Genomic DNA, 8,413 nt, shown 5'->3' with positions numbered 1-8,413 from the left:
TGGGGTTTGTGAATCTCAAAATTCATATAAAAAGGATGAAACTCATGTGAGGAAAGTGAATTAATGAAAATCCATATAAGTATGATTGAATTTATATATATTAAAAGATGATGCTTTGAGTAATTCGTGTGAGTGGATTAGATTTGCATTTAGTTTCTCAAAATCTTTAGATAAATATGATGTGAAAAAGTAATTCTTGAAGATTAATAATTTGGAAAGCTTTCTTGAAGAATTTACAAAAAAAGGGAAATGTTATTTTTAAAGACCTTGAGGATCGCTTGAGAATATAGTAGGATTAGAATATGTTTCACTCAATGAAAATGAATCTAAAAAATTTGGAGGATTATGATTCAATCAATGAAAAATGAATTTAGAAAAAATTGGATGATTATGCTTCAATCAATGAAAAATGAATTTGAAAAAAAATGGATGATTATGCTTCAATCAAAGAAAATGAATTTGAAAAATTTGGATGATTATGATTCACTCAATAAAAATGGATTTGGGAATTTGAATGATTGTGATTCACTCAAATGAAAAATGAGTTATAGAAATTCGGATGAATGTGATTCACTAATCAGAAAATAAATTTGGAAATATAGATGAATATGATTCACTCAAGAGCAAATGAATTTGATGAATATAGATTTCCAAAATGAGAAGTGGTGGTTTAGAAATTAGCTACTCGTATTTCAAAATTCAAGTTAAATAAAAAATGAAGGTTTCAAGAGATGGAAAAAGTATTCAATATATTGTTCACAAGACTAAACTTAAGTTCTTATCTTTGAGATTGCAAATATGCAAATAACTCTTCAAAGGCTTGGACGATTTTCGAAAACACCCAAATTTACCTACACTGCTGAATAGACCAGTCCAAGCCAACATGGTCTAGACCAGGTCTGCCCCAATCAGACCACACAGGTATGAACCAAACTCCATTCAGACTTGGGTCACAAAAAGGTCATCACAACCAACCGAACTGGGTTCGACTGGTCTACGCCGAATCTAGCTAGAACTGGTTGGATCAAGTGATTCGGTTCAGCCATGGTTCAAAGATGTGCTGACTATCCCAGGTTAGATTAGACAAACCAGCAGCCTCTTTGTTGTTCTTGAGGAAAAAAAAAAAGGAAATAAAAGAAAAAATAAAGAAACCAATTATTTAGTTTTTAAGAAAATCGCATTTATAGTATATAAAGGTTTCATTTAAAAAACATACACAATTTTAGAAATTGTAGCAATATGAAGCTCACACACACTTTAGGAATAAAGTGTTAAAAAGGTGGTACAACCACAAAGAAAAGGAAAAGTGTTTGTATTCAATACTCAATTAGGCCGAGTAAATCAATATAGCATGATTCAAGACTTAAAAGGCTTATGAGTGCACAATGTGGTTGCCTTAGAAATACTAGACACGTCTATAATTAGACTCTAGTCAATACAATTCAAAAGAATTCACAAGTCTATACGTGTACAAGAGGCATGACCAAAACTCTACAAAGCTTATGACATAAGCTAGGCAACAATGCGATAAAAATACTCATGAGATTCACCAAACGCTTACGAGAATAATACATATGCTCACAAATGTGATAAATGCATATTGACATAGAATAACGTACTTATGCTTGATATCAATATGCAAATGTCTATGCATAGGCTGAGTGCCACGTATATATAAAACTTGCGTAATAGTGTGTTGTATTGCCTACGAAATGAAAGATTAGGCGAATAAGAAAATACATATGACATATACATGCATAAGTAGCATATGCTGCATAAAGGCCAGTGATTTTGATCATGTTTCTTATGAATTTTCTCTATATGACTATGATGCCTGCATGAAATGATATTCACATCTAAACTGTAATGCTATAAATTGATGCAATGAGGCATGATGAACATCTCTTAACTTATGTGTGGAATGAACTAACTGCCGAAATAATTAGTGCTCTAATGAGAGCTTGGGTGGGTTGTGACCCCCACGTCATGATAGGAAGTCTCACTACAAGTACTAACTACCACACATTAAATCTTGGATATATGTCTTCACTAGTAAGGTGATTATTTAAGAAGCACATGATTTGGACTAGGCATAGACATTGTCATGACATACTACCCTGCGGAGAGTATGGGGCTATTAAGCCTTAACATCTTATATGAAGCGAGAGAATGACTACTAAAATGATTCATAATGAAGATGCGGTTGCCCATGTCACCCATTCACAAATTGGCTCACCTAAGAGAGGGTGGATGGTACAACCTTGAGTAACAATTATCGCATGTAGATTTAAATATGTCATACCAACTTGAAAAATGAGGAGCACTATGTCAGACTTCCATCACTCGAAGTAAGAGAGGTCCAAATCACCAAACAAAGGGTAGACCTTAGTTGTTGTAGCAATAGGGATTACAATCTGAATGTACCCATGCACTGATCACCTCTCGGTTCTTTGGGTTGGGATCCGGTCAGCAAGTACTACAACAAATATATAAAGTTACATAATGAACATCATAGTATACTCTAGCTGACATGATGACATATTTTCTCTGCGTACTCAGAAAAGTAAGCCTATCGAAACTTAATACTAACCCTGCTAACTCACTAACATAGTTAGTTGAGATTTATTTGAGATTATGAGCATGTTGTTATTTCTGAGATTATGATCTTATGATTCTTATTGATATTTCATTATTATGATCATGCTATTCATGTTGTTATCAAGATTGTGAATATGTGATTATATATCTATATTATAATCATGCTAATCATACTGATATTGCATAACTAAAATCATGATAGATGCTTTTGATTACTTATCATAATGCATAAAGCTTTAGTTTGTTTACCGACTCACAAGAGTTTTGATCCCATTTCATGGGGCGCAGGTGACGAACAATGATGTGGTGTGAGAGCTTGATGTGCGGCGATGCCCTAATCCAACCTTCCCTAACTACGTTCCTGATCTTGGAACCAGTTGTCAGATGTCTCATTTTCATGGGATATTTTACTAAACCTTTGAAGTTGTATAAACTTTGATCTATTTGCAATGCATGGAATGATATTTACTTCTTTTGGTTATGTGATGGATTTCTATTTTAACTATAAAATTCAATTCTGTAACCCACCGAAACTGTTTGACTTTTCAAAACCCAAACTATTTTCGCTGTGCTATTTTAAAAAAAAAAATAGGGTTAAAATTCTACGTTTTTAAGTTAAACATTTTAAAGCGTTATAGTCATAGACTCTCAAGTTGTTTACATGGGTTACTATGACTCGTTTGGCTAGTTCCAGAATAGCCGATTATGACATTGGGAATGTCTACTCTAGGAATGAGGATGATTTCAAGAAAGGTAAGGAAAAAGATAAAAAGAGAAAATAAAATATGTATACATGTGTGATAGTTAGAGGACTAAACTTTGGCTAGGAGCTCAGAGCTCACTACAATTGTAACGGTCATGCCTTATATTTGTAAATGGAATCTTACTGAGTTTTAGACTTACCCCCGTTTGGTTACAATTGTAAGATCAAGAAGCATGACAAACAGACTTAGACTCAACTACCGGTGACCTATAATACTCTGGAGTACTTCATTTTATTTATGCATTTTCTATTATGAACATGTATTTGAAACTTTCAGTTGATGAATATAAATGGTTTGGTATTCTTGTATGGATGAATATGTTGGATATTTAGACCTTATTATGACATATATAAAAAAATGACTTGGTTTTTTAGGTTGTTTTGAATTTTTTTCTTCAGAAATTAACGTCCATGAACCCAGGCTTGAGAGACCTCAGTTTGGGTCGTTACAATTGGTATCAAAGCCAAATTATCAAAAGACTATTAAAGAGGATTGCAAATTATCAAGTTCATAAAAAAACGATTTTGTACCATCCAAGTACGATCCACCCCTGCATCATGCCTATAAGTTTACCTGTGTTAGCAGGTATGGATGCTAACAACACTAACGAGAATCACCATGGAGACAAGATGAACACATAAATAAAAGAGCATCTGACGACCATATAGACAAATCAGATGGTAATGATCCTGGCTTCCTTTATGATGGCCCTGATGGATGTGTCTATGGCAATTAGACACATGATACCTCTCATTCCTCTCCCAGCACGAGTCATCACTGTAGTTAATGATGACGATTATGGGAGGTAGAGATTTGAACCAATAATGTAGCACCATGCCATCCTCTTGGTCACATTAGAAGAGAATCAATGATGAATCGTGGATGCAAGGGTTCAGTGGGTTGTGGTAGACCCCGCTACAACCACTGTGGAGTAGGGCCAAATACTATCACACCAGCCAAAAGTAGTGGGAGTTCGGAACAACGAAGGATACCAAGTCACCAGGATGTTAAGTGGGCAGCGGTGCAGCAGGTCAGGAGTGAAAGAGGAATGACATAGCTCTCACAGGGCGTGCGTCTCTACCTAAGAGAGGTAGATGACATATGAACAAATACCTATATCTTCATACAATTCATACCACAAAAATAGGAAAGAGGATTGACACAACCCTCACAGAGTGCAGTGTTATGACATTTATAAAAAAAAAAATTGGCTTGGTTTTTTAGGTTGTTTTGGTAATTTTCTTTCAGGAATTAACATCCATGAATCTGGGCTCGAGAGACTCTGGTTTAGGTTGTTTTAATATCATTATAATATAAAGTTGGGAAAATTTTCAAAGAACCACCATAAGTTTGGGCAATAATAAAAACACACCTAAGTTTTCAAGTGTCAAAAACACGAATTTTTTGTGATTAATGAAATATATGCAAGTTTACTTTTATCATAGTTGCCATTGAATACTCATGACCGCATGCTTTTTTAATATTAAATACATAGCAATTTGACAAAATTTCTCATATATCAAAAATTTTGATTCTCGAATTTTTAGAACAGTTTTACCTCTCTCTATATATAGCATGACCATCACAATTCTTTACTAGTGAATGCCCCAAAAATATGTAAACCTCCATTAAAAAAAATGACACAGGTAGTAGGACATTCGCAACTCATGGTTGCAAAGGTCGTACTGTATTTCTGAATATCCTCATGCTTGTACCATTTTTTTTCCAAGCATGCAGACATTAGCAAGTACAGTATGACCTTCACCAAGGTGGTATCCCATGTGGTAAGCGGGGTTCTGCGCCAAGTTGAAGGCCCAAGTTTGAATCCTTCTGCTACATTGGGCTTAAGAGATATCTGATAGGGGTCTGCTTAACCCCAGCTTGTCTTAAAAAAATATACATTATGTCCTTTGCAACTCATGATTAAAAATGTTTCCAAAATATGTTTACTTTCATTTACTAAATGCTCCCACATTTGTGAATGTACTCACACATTTGTGAACGTCCTCTCTCCTATGCCCTTATACGATTTTTGTGATGCCTAGGATTTCCAAAACAAAACTTTATCCAAAATTACATTGATTTTTTTTTTCTTTGCAACAAAATTTAGAAAAGGTTTTAGCAATGAAATTAGATGATAGTTAGTCATCGGTTTTAAAAGATGTCGGGCAAGTCATATGTATGTGGACAAACACTCATTGTCCATCAAAGTATTTCATTTAAGCAAACCAAAACAAGTTATTTATTACAAACACTACTGCTTGGTAAAACAATACTAGATAAAATTGAGTTTGTAAATGAAATGTCCAACACAGTCTGAAGAAACCCCAAATCTCAATACCACCCTACTCTACATATCACACCATAGGTTCAGTACCTATATCCCTTATAAAATGAGGTAAGAACCATTTCTGGTTTGGTAGAAAAGCATTCCAATTCTAACAAGTATAATACTTTGAAAACATGAGAAGCTACTTCAGGGCTGCAGTTGGAGACAACGTAGCTCAAGTCTCCATTACTTAGCATATCAATATCCCATGAATCGAAGCAAGAGCTCCTCAAGCTTAGCTTAGCCATGCAGATACAATTTGGGACTCTTGCTCGATCGGTCCAACAATATACATAAATCAATACTTTACACAAGGTGAGGCATGAGTAACACTAACACATATTCATTCATTGTTGTACCTATAACTAATGCATTGTTTTGATATTAACCGTTCAACCCCTGGTATGCGAGAGAAACTTGACTTTGGCATCAATGAAGTCATTTGGGTGTTTATTATGCTATGTATTTTTGTATTCTCAGAGGCCTGAATGACCCTGTCCATAGTAAGGCAACAATTTTCATGCTGAGATAAACCCCACTAGGCTATTTCAGATGCATCATTCTACTGCAGTAGCGGGGTTGAATCCCTAGATTTTAAAAATAATCTAGCCTCCTAAACTTCGAGTGACTGCCTGAACTCTTTGGTCCATAAGATAATGTATGTCACTCGAGGTGGTACCATCATCGTCTGCTTCAATGAACATAAAGTTCTAATGGAGTTCAAAGACAAAATCTTTTATATTCGAACATCGAGTGCCACATAGACAATCTAGTGCATTATGCACGAGGAGAAAATGAACCCAACTCCAATTAGTTTTTTGAAGCACGGGTCCGTTCTCGTGTGGTCAGGGACTACCTTTATATTTTGTTTATATGCATGCAAACATCACTCTTGACGTCTATGATCTTCACGAGCGCTTTTCCCCTTGTAGGTAGATAACCAACTCTAACACAATGACGCTTACGAGTGTTATTGTTGTATCATGTTTTACAGAGACATGCATAAACAATGACCACTTTGGATCGACTGCTTGGTATATTTAGCCGCATCGAGCACTAGCCGAACAAGGCACACTGACTACTCTGGTATTGCGGCCCTTACGAGTACAGTGCCCACGAAAGCAAAAATAAAATGAGACATCCAGGCAAGGTTCCAACAATGAGGGCATCATCGTGCCATCCATACTAGCTTAGGTGAGTATTTTATAATAAATTTTGGCAGCATCTCTCTTATTTAACGGGGAAAACACAACATTTCATTTAGCTCGAAGAATATCTTATAAAAAAATTCAATAGCATCTCCCCTGTTTAACAGAAAAAACGTGGCGTTCCTTTTAGCTTAGAGAGTATTTTGTTAGAAATTTTGGCAACATCTCTCCTATTTAACAAAAAAATCACTACATTCATTTTTGGATAGATGTATACTTTTGAGCGTACTTTGCATCTTTCATGGTTTATTGGAAACCTGAGCCTTATACTGGTGACTTAGATGTTTTCGTAAATGTGGTTTTGAGCAAATTCGAAACCTTTTCAATAAGAGTTTCTTTGCCAAACAATGCTTTGAATGAGACAAGGCATTTGACATCATTTTGGCTAAAGAAATTAATCACTATTTGTATGTTTATTATAGCACAACTATATTTAGTAAAAGTAGGAGCCTATACACATAACAACGTGATGACAAAGTAAAGTGCATAAAGCAGGGCCCGGTGAATGAAACCACACATCGGGCCAAGTAAAGTACGTAAGCAAGACTCGGTGAATGAAACCACACATCGTGCTAAGTAAATTGCGTAAAGTAAGAGCCTATGCACGTAATATTGCGATGACAAAGTAAAGTGTGTAAAGCAACACCCAGTGAATGAAACCATGCATCAATATAAGTAAATTATGTAAAGCAACATATGTATATTTATATATAGTAAATAAAGAAGTAGTTGTAAGGATACACGCGTAGACACCGAAGCAAACTTCTGGTATCGTAAAGGGCATAAACCAAGGACTAAGATTGTATGATACTTAATTCACCATAAATATTGAGCGATAATCGCAAGCGTACATGTGTGGACACCGAAGCAAGCTTGCAGTACCCTAAAGAGAGTAAACCGATGACTAGGACCAAATATTATTTTAGAAATGTGTATGGTAAGAAAAATCTCACCATGCACGATAGTTAATCCACCAAATAACTTGAAAGAGAGAGAACAATGTGCAAACCTAGCAAAATTTGGTAGCGGTGGCTTAACGCAACATTAGAGATGCTTCTAGGTCGTGGTTGGCACGTCCTTATGTCCGGTACGATCACAACCAAGAGTGTCTCATGCAGAACTTGTCGGATTGATGAAACGGCGATGTATAGGCAAAAAATGAATTGAACCTAGTTTAGGTCTAACTGAGTTCAAGCCTACCATAAATGGTCTAGACTATGTTAGATAGGTTGGACTTAATCAATGAAAAGGTAGAGGAGGTCATTCTTTTAGGGCCAAGGGGTCTCTACCTAACTGGGTTCAGTCTAGGTCAGGTGGGTCCAAGCTCACCTCAATGAGCTTAGTCTAAGTAAAACGAGTTTGACGTAGGTTAAGACAAAAAACAAAGAAAGAGGAGAAAGGCTAACCTAGTAGGTCAAGTGGACTTGACCCAAGTAGGCTCGATCTAGGCTAGGCATACTCAAGCTCACCTTAAGTGAGTTTGGTCTAAGTCAACTAACCTAGGTTAGAACCAA

The sequence above is a fragment of the Nuphar pumila genome, chromosome 2, assembly GCF_984573655.1.
Source record: "Nuphar pumila chromosome 2, dmNupPumi1.hap1.1, whole genome shotgun sequence".
In the NCBI taxonomy this organism is placed as follows: Eukaryota; Viridiplantae; Streptophyta; class Magnoliopsida; order Nymphaeales; family Nymphaeaceae; genus Nuphar; species Nuphar pumila.
This window is presented reverse-complemented; position numbering follows the sequence as displayed.